We start from the raw sequence: 13,665 nt of genomic DNA on the forward strand, positions 1-13,665 counted from the left end.
GTGAGCCATGATGCTGCAACCCGACTGAAAATCCGCACGGGTTTTCCGTCTGAGGAACAAAGCCCATATTCTGATTCCATTACACAAATAATTAAAAAAAGAAGGAGTGGGGTTTACTTTATTCGACTCACTGTAGCTGAAGTGAGCCCGCCCACGGCCCCGGTGCTTATACCTGGCGGGGAGAGAGGGGCGAAGAAGCTGCAGACGATATAGCAGGATGTTAATTCAGGCCTATTAATGAATTCAGAGCTAGAACAAATCAAAGAAGAACTGTGCTGAAAATAAAATAAAATAAAATAAAATAAAATAAAATAAAATAAAATAAAATAAAATAAAATGAAATGAAATGAAATGAAATGAAATGAAATAAAATAAAATAAAATAAAATAAAATAAAATAAAATAAAATAAAATAAAATAAAATAAAATAAAATAAAATAAAATAAAATAAAATAAAATAAAATAAAATAAAATAAATAAAATAAAAAAGAGCTACAGGTGTAGATTGTGAACTGGCATTATCCCCTCTTGTTCATAAAATGACATGGTAATTCTAATGACAAACTATGTTATAAATAGACACTTAATTACAATATCTTAGGTCTGGCATCTGCATTTTCACCATCTGAAAGGCAGAAGCCGAGGACCGTTTGCTGCCAAATTGGAGACCTCGGCAAGACAAAAGGAAGCAGGGAGCGAAGTTCAACCAAACCCGCAATCTGCCGTTCTTCACACCCTCCACTTGACTATTGTCCTTCAGCCACGGCGCTGGAGGAGAAAGCAAATGCCCTTGGCCCCTGATACCCCAGCAGCAGCCATCCAGGGGAGCCCCCTGCCCTTGGGGCACCCCCTCCAAACGCACCCCAGGTGGCTGACCGGGGGAAATGGCCATCGGGCACCCAAACCCGGACATTTGGGGCTTTTTCTTCCTCCTCTCCCCACCCGGTCCACGGGTCCTCTGGCTACAGCAGCTACCATAGAAACCGGAGCGCTGCTCTGCAGCACACGGAGCAGATGTCACGCGAAGCAAGATGAATGCGACGTGGCGAGGGGGGTGGATGCAAGAGGAGGAGGAGGAGGAGGGACAGCAGCATCACACGCTCAGAATTAAATGTTCCCACCAGAGGGAGTGAGTCATTTTTGAAGTGCAAAGCTGCAATTTTTTATTTTTTTTTTTATTTTTTGCTCTCTCAAGGCGCATCCGCAAGCACGGCGGTACAAAGAAATGTGCTTTCATCTCCTTCGCGCAGGTGCTCGAGTCGCCCGTGCTCCGCTCTCTAATGAAAGCTGTGATTTTCTCGCGATGCTAAATTAATGCCTGACCTAAAGCAACTAGCCGAGCCAGAACTGTGCTGTCATTTCAAAAATGCCCTGCGAAGCTTTTTCGCTTCCTCTCTCCTTCCAACGGCAGCGCAGAAATATGACACTGTATAAAATCAATATATACTGCACGGGCATTTTACGGCAAAAAGTCACTCCATTTTTTAAGGCTAACAAGCCATAATTCAGAAGCACGTCGCATTTCAACTCAAGGTAAAAAAATACTAACAGACTCTGGAGCAGCGCTTGATTTCCTCTGATCTTACTGTTCAAAATGAACATCGTTGCCTCCAGCCAGCCACGGTTAACCCGCCACATTCACGAAAGGTCATTCTTAATATATTAATCTTTTCCCAACACAAGCATTATTCCCCTTTCCTCCTGCCCTCGGTGCGTCTTGTAAATATCTAATTCCCCATGCCTAATGCACCGTACCAATATATTTGTTCAAACATTATCTGGCAATGAAATTAAGGGTTGGGGGGGAAGAAAAAGGCCACCTTTTTTTTTTTTTTTTCTATTTGCCAAATGAGTATTAGCTCCCATTGATTTCTGCGGTCTCTGCCCAGTGTCAAGCACTGAGCGTGACAACCGTGAAGAGCTCGCTCAGGACGGGGCTGAGCACCCTCGATTTCCACGGCTGTCAGTGCGGCTGAAGACGCCCATGAAGTTCACGACACAAAAGCCACGAACGCTCGTGAACCCGCGCGGGCACAAAGATCAGCCCCCGCGGGTCCCGAGGAGGGTTTCCACTCGGAGATGAAGGGTCATTCTCAAGTACACGGGATGAAATGTTTGCCAGGCCCTCCTTCAGCTGGGCTGTGTGATGAATTCACGACTACACGCCGCACCGGCAGCAGATGCCTAAAAAAAGATGCCTACTCTTGTAGGCTGTATAGACTGTATATAACTGTGGGTCAACATATATCAGCGCTCCTCCCAAATTCCCTTGATAAATAATACCGATACAGTTCAACGTGCGTCTTCCTCTTCCACAGCGAAATATTAAAAGCACAGAATCGATCCCTTCTTGTCATCACTTACAAACAGCAGCGGGATAATTCAGCTTACACGAACGCGGACAAATAACTTCAGCAGACCGGAGTGAGACGAAACGTGATGTTTGGTGTTGCACACAAAGAGCCAAACAAGCCCCTCGTTTCATCCCGCTGCAGCCGTGCTGCGGGGCCACTAGAGGGCAATGAAACAAATCGGGTTTTCCTCCGGCCCCGTTAAATCCCCAGCTCGCACCGAAGGCTTTTCCTCTAATAAATCTGTCACGGGATAATGGGGAAATTTATTTCCGATGATTGTTGGCACATAAAATAGCAACCACGTACACATAACGGCAAGAAGTGTTGGATGAAAAAATAATCATCCGAGATATAATTAGCTGATTGAGATAAAAATAAAAAATATTACAGAAAGCAAAACGAGGGAGATGATATTAAAAGTGCACGTTTTGTGTGTGGAGAAGGAGGAGGGATGCCACAAGCCCTCACCATAATTTTCTAACACTTCCTTGTTCAGATTTTTTCCTCTGACGTTTTCAGCTTCACGGCACTTTGCCTGTTTCATTGATTTTTATTTGCTGGAGGCAATTAATTTCCCAGATTTTCTAGGACAACTGTTCTGACATTCCTGAGAAATAAAATTTGGGAAAATACTGTTTTTTTTTCTATTAAAAAAAAAAAAATCTGGGATGCTTTCTGCAGGCAAAACTTGCAAAAACCGAGCCTTGAAGTTTGCCGCTAGGCATCCTCAGCATGCAGAACTAGCTGATAAACCCAAAGTTGTTTAATTTGTCAACTTTTAGAAAAAAAAAAGAAAAAAAAAGAAAACAAAAAGTGCTTTGCACACAATCAGTGGCTGTTTAGTACTGAATATTATAAAAGAGAGAATGAGAACCAGTTTCCTGCAGCACTTCAAAAGGGACAAGACAACGCAGGCAACACAGTGCCAATTTGTACTTGGTTAAAAACAAAAACAAACAACAAAAAAAGGAGCAGCATTCAAATGGTAAGGAATATAATTAGTGCCAATCAACATGTTTTTGTAGAAAATAGGTCAAACAAACCCAACGTCTTTCTTTGATGGTATTATGAGTTCAGCTGCTAAAGGAAAATTTGTAGGTATAATACAGTTAATGTTTTGTGGTTGATTTAGTACCATATAAGCATTTTAATTAACAAAAACAAACAAACAAACAAAAAAAAGTGCTACATGGTATCCATACAGGAAATGATGAGTGAAGTAAGATGACTTCAGCAGCAATCGTTATGAAGCGCAGTGTGATTGAGCTTTACCTGAGCCTTAGAAATAAGCACAAAATTAGTGTTGTAAAATTGGAAGATCATATGGAAGTCAGCTACAGCAAGCGCTGACAATCCCGGGGAACTCAAGCAGCACAGATGAGATCATTTTAACACAGTTAAATCCCAAATTCTTCATCTAGGAACAAAGAATGAGGGCCACATCTACAGAAACAAGTATGCATAAACAACTGTGCCCAGGGATTTAATTTGGCATTTGTGTCATTGGTTATGTTCATTCTGGGGTATTGTATCCAGTTCTGGCGTCCTTTTTTACACAGAAAATTGAAAGCTGACTTTAAAAGATGCAAACTTTAAGAAAGTTCAAAACTAAATTAGAAAAAATCTTTTTGGTGAAAGTCACTGATAGAAGCACATTGGTGTGTAAAGCTACACTTCCGACTACCCACATCTCATGATAAAAAATACGTGGTAGAAGAATACTAACTATTGTCCTGAAGAGATGGCAGATCCATAGTTTTCACTGTCAGTCGTCTGCTGTTACAAATATCTGCTTTCTCCTAGTTTAAGCTTCTGGCTGTGGGTCTTCATTATGTCTTTCCCTCTAGCTTACAAAGTGCTTTTCTGTATAAAGGAAGTTTTCTTCTATGAACACCTTAAATACAGTTCCTTTAAAAAAGGAAAAAGTTGTGATTTAACTGAGTCACCTAAAAATAACTAAAGCAAAGGAGAAAGAGCTTCTGGAACGGAAATATATTAACCTCAATAAGCCATGGGAAGCTGGTTGCTTGGGGAAAGGTCAGGACCAAAACTACAGAACAAAAAGTCCCGGGGACTGGGAGCACTGTGTCACTGAGGATGATTTCTGAGTCTCTGAGGTCACTTTCTGCAGAGCACACACAGAGGAGTAGTGCAGAGGAGGTATCTTAGGACACTTTAGGCAGCACGAAGAGGGAACAAAAACATTTTGTCCACCGTGATATGTTGGGTGCTTAGATTTAGTCCCTGTGGCTAACAGGAATATAATAAAGGTCAGCTACAAAATATCCATGATTTCTTGCCTGTAAGGTTAAAGACAAGAGATTGTTTTTCAAAAACATAGCCCTGAGGAAGACAGTGCAAGATCTGAAGCCTGGGGAAAATGTGGGACTAGGAAGGGAGGGGTGTGGGACAGGGTTGAATGCCAGAAGATCTGGGAAAGAAAAAGGAGCAAGCAAACAATGCAGGAAAGAAACAAAACAGCACGTAAAAGGCTAAAACAAACACACAATGGGAAAATAAAGAGAAAAAGATGGGAGAACTGATTTTTCTCAATCAGCTCGATGGAGACCTATAATGTGGGCTTTGACAGACCTCGCTTGTCAGCGCTGCGCAGTGTGAATGCAGACATCCTTCGAGCTGGAACCTCCCCAGTTAGGTTTGTGAGCCCTGCGGTATAAGATGACAAAAGCACTAGCTACACCAGCACTGCCTGACATCACTCAAAATGATAGAAGCAGAGATTCCTGAACTCCAATCTGTGTAAAATGGGACTGAATTCATGCAAACCCTTCTACATCCTGAGACATACCCAAATGTTTGGTGATAGCAGCATCTGCCCGGCGTGTTTTCTTCTTTGTGTTTTACAGCAGTTCTTAACAAAATATCTCTGTATATTCCTATATATCTGTGTACAAATAATGATTTATAACACAGGCATAAGCCCATTGATACACCACTGAGAAAATATGGTGGTATCTGTCATAACTCCCTGCTTTCTTGGGAATGATGGATATACAGGAACACAAAAAGAGATCTCCTGGATTTTCCTAGCTGGGTTGGTTGTAATGTCTGCAAGCCCATAAAGCTCCAGCACAAGATTAATAATGTGGTTGATGGGCAGCACCATCCTGTCCTTTTTCTGCACTCTAGCTCTGAAATCAGTAGACATCCTGGATCTAAAAGAAAAAGAGATTAGTCTACAAGCGATCTGCGGAAGTTATTAAAGGAAAAAAAGATCTTGATGCAAAAAGATCACAAGATCAAAACTGACATGACAATGTTGCTTGTTAAAGCATACTCTGATTTTTCTTTCCAGGAAGTATTGACTTGTTTTCCCAAAAGCTGAGAGCTATATTTGACTGAGTGGCATACTTCAAACAGCAAATAATACACAGAATCCTCCAACAATTCATTGGGGAACAAAAATGCTGAAATGAAAGAAACTCCCGGGCCAGATTTTTATCTCAATTGCATTACTGGAAATCCAAAGTAATTCCATTGATTCTGATGGTGTTGCTCTGGATTTGCAGCTGTGCAGCTGATTTGCATTTGGTCCTGCGAGGAAATCTTGAGAGATGCTTAAGCAGACGTTAACATCAGTTAGAAAGCAACCTCATCAGGGTATGACAATTGTTGATACATGCTGTAGCACATCCAGTTATAAAACTGCTGGAACCTGAGTGCTTAAACAGACACTCCTATGTCCATGTCCAGGTATCTAAGCAGAATATTTTATAAATGTTCTGTATCTGCCCTTTCTATGTGTGAGTTTTGTGGAGCTGGGAACTTTTTGAAGTGCCATTCTGTTCTTATATCTCATTTGAAAAAAGAAACGTTTCAGAAAATTTTTTGGTTTTTTATTTTAGAGTTGGGTAAAGAGTAGAAAAATCTTCCATGAGTGCTTCCTTGAATTCTTAACTGAATTAATCCTGGCTTGGGCACCTTTTTGTCCCTGAGAAAACTTGAGGTTTGAATAGCCAAAGTACTCTTTGAATCACACAGCTTCGCACTAAGGATAAGCAAGCTGCTTGGATAGCAGAAGTAATGCTGCCAGTCTTCACTACATTCATTAAAAATGCATGTGCCATTTAAAAAGAAACGCTTTTTGTTTCATTTTTTAAATTTGTATGGAAACTCTGCACCAGGCCAAGTCACTGGACCTTCTCCAGATCAATGCAAGACGTCCCACTACAAGTCTCATCGCTCACCTGGACACGGAAGGATTCACAAGTCAGAGCAGATTTAAGACACTGCATTCTCAAGGCTATTTATCAGGTTTTGTTTCCTGGAAAATGTGTTTAAGTCAAGTTTCAAGGGCTACATTCAATCCAAAGATAAGAAGGTCTAACACGGAACAGCAAGAGCTAATCATAAAACCAGTTTTTAACCCTTTCTTTCCTTTGCCTCGACCTTCCTCTATACTATTTTATCATCTCCTCCACATAACTAAGCTCTTAGTTAAACTAAGCTCCATAAGAGCTTCCTTAAGAGAACGAACTGCATCTTGTTCCTTGTAAAGCACCGTGTACACTTAACCCATCATTATTAATACCATTATTAAAATTATGCTCCTGACATTTAATACGCTTGTGAAACTTTTAGAGTGCTCTAACAGATGCATAATCAAGATCAAGAAATTCAAAAGCCTGAACTAGAAGCCCTTCAGAATGATTCCTGATGCCACCGAGCTATGCGGGAACACATTGATAGGCTGATGTAAAGGTATTTAGCTTCAGTGTGCTGGTATCACTACAGGCCTTACTACGTTGCCTTACCACCAGTATGACCAGTATGAGCTCTGTATGGGAGATCTGTGCGGAATCTGGAGTGGCAGCTGGAGGCCACGTCAGATAGGGTAGGACATTTCCTATGGCACCAGGCTCCTGTGGGCAAATCAGCTGAGCCCGTTAAACCTTCATCTTCTGGCTCAGCATGCAGGCTTGCTCTGAAAATTGAGAATTCATCTGCCTAAGCATATGAAAACTCAATGCCTAGACATTTTTAGGATGTTTTTACATTAGTGACAAACTGAACAGAGCAAGCAATGCAAAGCAGGAAATATTTCATTTAGAAAGCACTCTTGGATTCAGATCTATTTGATATTTACATTGGTTTATTGTAGGGCAATTTCTAATGTTAGTTTAAATGCCCAATATAAGTGTTAGCTTGAAGCACTGGCTTCATGTTCAGAGGACAACAAACCCCATGACCTCCAAGCTGGAAAAAAATGACTATAAAATAGAAAGTATGGTTTAATAATGTTGTTCATAGGTCTAACTTCGAATCCATGATTAACTGCATTCACAACAGTCAAAGGGCTAAGTGAAATGCCCGGCCTTTGATCAAATGAGCAGCATATATGCAGAAGGGAAAGCTAAAACAATCTTGTGCCTTGTGCAGCATCAGTAAAAGCAAGGAACATGTGCTGTCGCCACGTCCCAGAGAACAGAAATAGTATGCAATTGAGAACATGCTGCACTCGGCAGAGGTTGGTGGCACTTCTCTGCCTCAGTGAGTTTGGGGAGGTGTCCAAAACTCCATCCTGTGCTTTCAGGGCTGCTCCTTTGTGGTTTAATAGGGACACATATGTCCTATACATTTCATTGTTTCAAAATAAAGTCATCATGGTGGTGATCAAGAAATGCAATCAAAAGCGTGTATTGGTCTTGGACTATTTTCCTGCTGCACGGTGACAACATTTTCTTGGCGTGATACAGAAGTCAAATTTTCTGCAGTTTAAGGCAATGTGAAAAGAGTTAGCAACTGTTCACACAAAACCTCCTCATCCATAGCTGAATGCGGCTTTCTCTGAGAGGGATGAACATAAAAAGGGTATCTCTGTAGCACAGATGAGTGATTACAAAATAAATAATGGCTTAGCTTATCAGATCAGGTTTGCTTATTTTCATAAGAACTACCACCATCAATCAGGAATCAAGTAGCTACTATTCACTTCAGAGTGGAGCAAAGATAATTCGATACGTAAAGCTCTGAAATAGACATAATTTGAAGAGGAATAAGCAGGTGTTATTTTTTTTATTGAGTCTATTGTGCGGCTTTATTAACAACAATCTACTTTTTAAAAGACCTATTTAACTTCTCCCAGCCAAAAAAAAGCGTGTGAAAAACTGTCTCCCAGTGAAAGCGTGTTCTAAATTCACCTAGCTCGCTATATAAAACCACAGCTGAATGTTGTAAATTCACTCCATGAGGCATTCCCTCATGCAACCAAAACTTAAGACTCAGAACTGCTCGATCCTGCAGACCTGTAAATAGCCTTTCCTTGCCTCGACAGCTACACTTTTTGTTTCTTTGCAGATTGCTGCTCCAAAGCTCACTGTGTTGGCTAAGAAACTCCAGATTTTTAATCTGTCCTCTTTTCTAGCATAGCTAACACCAGCCATTTTTTTTTTTTTGCAGCTGAGGACTTTGGTGGTTTGTTCCCACATCATCCCACCGCCAGATAATGAAAGGTCCAGGAGATCTGTTAGGCTGCTGAGCTGCAGAGACTGCTGCCTCCTCTGCTGGCCATGCTAACCTAATGTTTCTCTTATTCTGCAGCATGCATCCATCCATCACACCCTGTTTTATACCTGGCCAGGTCCACATCTGAGTTAGATATATGAGCTTCCATTATAGTCACGAGAGATCGGGTTACGTTTAAAATCAGCTACCTAAATGTAAGCATTTAGCACTATTTGAGGTGCTGCGGGGTGTCTCAGATACCTACACAGAACTGGCAGATATGATAAAGCCCCTAAGGGGTATTTGTGTGTTATAGGGTGGCAGCTGGAGGCTGGCTGGACTACACTAGGACATCTCCAACGCTGTTGGATGTGAGCAACTGAACCAGGCCCTGGGAACGTGTTCCATGGCTGAGCACACGCTTCATTTTGGGTAAATGTGAACTCGGGGAAGCTGGAAGTTGAGTCCATCCAGAGGAGGGCAATACTGCTTATGCAAGCACCGCTACTTCACAAGGCACTGGGGGAGCTTCAGCCTCCGGCCAGCAGTTAGTTTTCCCCTCTTGGCTAAGGCACGGGACCTGACTATCCCACTGCAGAGAAGCTTCATGCAAACTACCAAAGCCAACCTCAGTGTAAGTTCAGTGCCATCCCAGACCTCCTGTGAGCAAGTTCAGGAGCAAGAGGAATACCTTATGACTGTAGACAATGCTGAATGGTGGACCATTGCAAGTGAACTTCAGCCCTGTAGTCAACGTCTGTGTAAAATAATATTCATCCACATTCTTCCCATGGTCATCTATGATTTACTATGTTTTAAGTATTCTGGGCTTTGAAAATTAAAAAATTGCAAAACAAAACAAATTCAGACTCCCTCCCACAAATTAAATAAATAAATAAATAAATAAATAAATACAATTTAAAAAATAAAGCACGTCACTGTAAAAACACTGCAGAACAAAACTAACAACCAACCACCACCAACAAAACAAACAAAACAACAAGACCAGCAGAAGTACAAACACCCTCCACACACAGACACACAAAACCAAACAACATTCAGATGCTCCAATGTGTACATTGGTGAAACCAAACAGGATCTGAAGTTATCGGTTGAAGGGTTCCTTCCTCAGCTACATAAGAGTAAAACTAATCCATGGTACATCTAAATTAGATCTTGCGGATTGACACCAATTGGGAATTTATTCCATCATATAAAACCTTTCATTGCTTGATTTAACAATAAATTTTAGGTGTTTGGTCAAATTCATGTTCAGCCTGACAAGTCATTTGTTAGATTAACTGAAAATGCCCTTTGATGAAATGAAAAAACAAAATGATTCTGAACAAGAGAGTTTCAGTCATTTAACTGAGCATCTTCTTCAGACCTTCAGCAAAACTTAGCTGCTAAGGTTGAAGACAAAAATTGCGGTGTGAGCACCATCATACATAGACCTTCGGGATCTCCCCATCTGTGGCTTTATGAGTCCCAACATTTCCACATGGAGAATATTCCCCAGCCTAGCTGATTGGGTTTTATACTCCAACCCTAGCCAATGGGTTGCTTTCAGTTGTCTGGATCTTTTATGCTTACATTGTTTTGTGTATATTTGTATATATTTGTATATATTAATATAATGTATACATAAATATATGTATATATTTGTATATATTAATTTAATTAAATATCTTCACCTCTAGTTACAGTGCTTTTCACACTTCTTAAGCACATTTGCAGGCTCCAAAGCAAATAATTAGCATTGCTTCTTTCTTATGTTTTTCTAACTCTGGCTTTGGTACAGTTATTGTTTTACTTCATTTGTTCTCTCAATCTGTTGACCAACTGGTTTAGATTTCAGAGAGGACTTCTATCAGTATCATAACCTACTCCAGCAGAGAAACTTTCCAAAATCATACCTTTACAGTCCAAATACTAAAAACAATGCATTATATTACTTCTAGCAAAGTTCCATCCACCTCTAAGCAAAGAAACAAACAAACGAAATTACCTCTTTACTTATCCATATTTCCTATAAGTTCAGTAAAAAAAAAAAAAAAAAAAAAAAAAAGGCAGTTCTCCGGGCTTCAGTAAAGGCCACGAATTTAATGTTTTCATTTTCATAAAACCTCAACATTTCTATTCTACTGTCTCTTTGAGCCCTTATAAGTCTGTCGAGGTTACAGCTATAACAGCAAATGAGAGCAGTTCTCCCCACCAACTTCTCTTGGCTGCAACAAATCAGGACCTTATCACTGCTCCCATCACCCAGCACCTCTGTCAAGAGCTCAGGATTTAATTCATAATCATTCACAGGGAGGCCCTTTAGTTGCTCTGTGGGAGGATCTTCTTCTGTAACATACTATTAGACTTGCCTTTTTCTCTCTGTGCAGTGTTCACTCAGTTCTGTCCTACATGAGGACACAGAGATGGAGGTGTTTTTGGGGTGCTACCTTAAGCCAACTGTGGCAGGGGGGACTCAGTATATTCTTGGAACCTGAAACCTCTGCCTTGCATGGTTTAGCAGCCTTACAAAACAAATGCGGGCCTGTGATTCAGGAAAAAAAAAATACAAAATTTCTTCCTTCCCTAATTTTACTATTTGGATTATTGCCCAGATAATTCATATGAAAACCAAATCCAAGCAAGCAACTGTCTTGAAAATCGAGTAACCTCAGGTTCAACTGTATTAAAAAACATCAGCTTCAGGCAAAACTGATGGAACAGTTCATTCACAGCACTTTCACCAAGCTCTGGCTCTCATTTTATGTTTTTCTGATTATGCATACATTGTGCTACAATTTATCAGCCGCAGTACTGTATTATAATATATATTAGCACTAGCTGACTCTGACTGTATGCATTCAGCTTCACTGACAGCTAAAAACCCATGGTTCAATGCATATTCATTGCTGCATTGCCATTTCTCAGCTGTTAAAACAGCTGCCTGAATCAGCAACAAGTTTCACAACTTAAAATAGATGTAACCCTGCAGGATACTCGGGCTCGATGCTCATTACGATTCTCACTGGTAGGCTGGTAGGAGCTGGGGACGTGGTGCACTTACTGCAGTATTTCACCACTCAGGCATAGCACTACCCCAAGTGTGTAAGCTACATTAGAGTTTCAGTTTGGAGCAGAAGTGTGCTTTTGTAATAAATCTCCCGATCATCACCACTTACCACGCTTTGGTTCACATCACGGAGCGGTCTTGGGATGGATGAACCCAATTCCTTTAGATGGAGCTAAACCAGAAACGCACCACTGGCTTCGACCTGCTAATGGCACGCAGTTCTGGGGACCAAACTACATGTAGCGAAATGCAAACCTTCTTGAAATGCACAGAGGGTAGTTTGGGACCTCAGCACAAACTGTTTTGTTCTGCACATCTGCTCCTCTCCGCCCATACCACTTGCTAAATGTAGGCAGGGCTGAACACAGCTGTCCAGCTTCCAGAGAGGAGCTGGCACTTCAGGCTAGTCTGCAAAAGAGGCAGACATTCATGACATAAACCTTGGAGCTGGATGGTTTCTACCCTCAGTGAACAGAACTGTTTCCTTCACATTAACAATCATACCTGGCTTTATGAAAAAAAAAAAAAATCTAGCAAAACCGTAGTGTTCTATTTGGAGGCCACTCTTCATTCTCTTCCAGGTTCTCAGCTCTAAGAGCACATGCTCGATTATTCAGTCAGCAACAAATAAACTACCTTTGCTTTTATTCATTTGCTGTACCAGAAAACCATAAAGTCATTCATATGTATTTACATTATTGTACTTTTAATATCTGCTAGTCCTTCCCCCATTTGAGGTATTCACCACCGACTATGAAGGAAAAACCAAGTTTTATGCCATCCCCACGTGTTTTTATTTGTCATTATCAGGTGCAAATAAATGTATATATTCCTGCAAGAACTTGGTATTTATTTTATATTACCACAATAATAAGAGAATTGCATTTCCTTAAAATAATGTAATGCAAAATATTTAATATGAAAAGGGATTCCTGAACATACAGTTTGCTCAGTGTCTTTCCAACACAAACATTTTACTGCTACTGCAATACCACGGTAGATAATACTGTAGATACTGCTGTTGATAATACTGGAAACTGTATTTCCTCTAGGAATTCCAGTACATATTTGCTGTGGTTCCTTAGCTGGCAACACAGTCCCTTCCTTCCTCCTACTTTAGTGCAAAAAAGAAACTATGCATGTGATCACTTACAGAGTTGTGCCTAATTATATAAATGCACTGATTATACACACTTTTCAAATGGTGATAGACTTCAAAGTAGGTAAATTCTAAATTGTGCCATTAAGAAAATCTATTTGATGATGGAAATTTCTGTAATATCGTATTGCAATCTCCTGCATTGCAATTTTGCTTTCAAGTCAGTATTAATTTAATGACAAATAACAGCTGAGAATAATAGAGTTGGGAAAGCAAACTGAAAGCTGTAAGATTTATAGTGTGATACTGGTCTGCAGATGTTAATGAAAGGCAACTAAAAATAATTTGGAAAAGCAATGGATCTAAGGTAAATAATGAGTAGAAAGAAGTTCTGCATGACAAATACGAATACCAAGTCTTCAGAAACCGCTGTTAACAAAGATGTGCACCTGCAAGACTGACTTATGTCTGTGTTCAGTTACTCAGAAGAAAACATACATGCCACTGAATACTTAACTTACATATATTGTGATATGCATGTACAAACCACTGGATGTACAAACCAGTCCCACCAGTGCACACCTAGATCAGCCCACTGATGCCACACATGCACTTACAAAAACCAAGCTGCTGCACAAGAGTTTACTACGTGCACTTCCTTTGCATACCTGGTACACA

The 13,665-nt window shown here is 40.5% G+C and overlaps 1 protein-coding gene across 7 annotated transcripts in view; it reads right to left on the reverse strand.

The window, feature by feature from the left end:
* Window positions 1-13,665, reverse strand: part of MSRA (methionine sulfoxide reductase A) — a 274,249-nt gene that overhangs the window by 77,459 nt on the left and 183,125 nt on the right. The window lies entirely within an intron of this gene.

This window comes from Anser cygnoides, chromosome 3 (genome assembly GCF_040182565.1).
Source record: "Anser cygnoides isolate HZ-2024a breed goose chromosome 3, Taihu_goose_T2T_genome, whole genome shotgun sequence".
Taxonomy (NCBI): Eukaryota; Metazoa; Chordata; class Aves; order Anseriformes; family Anatidae; genus Anser; species Anser cygnoides.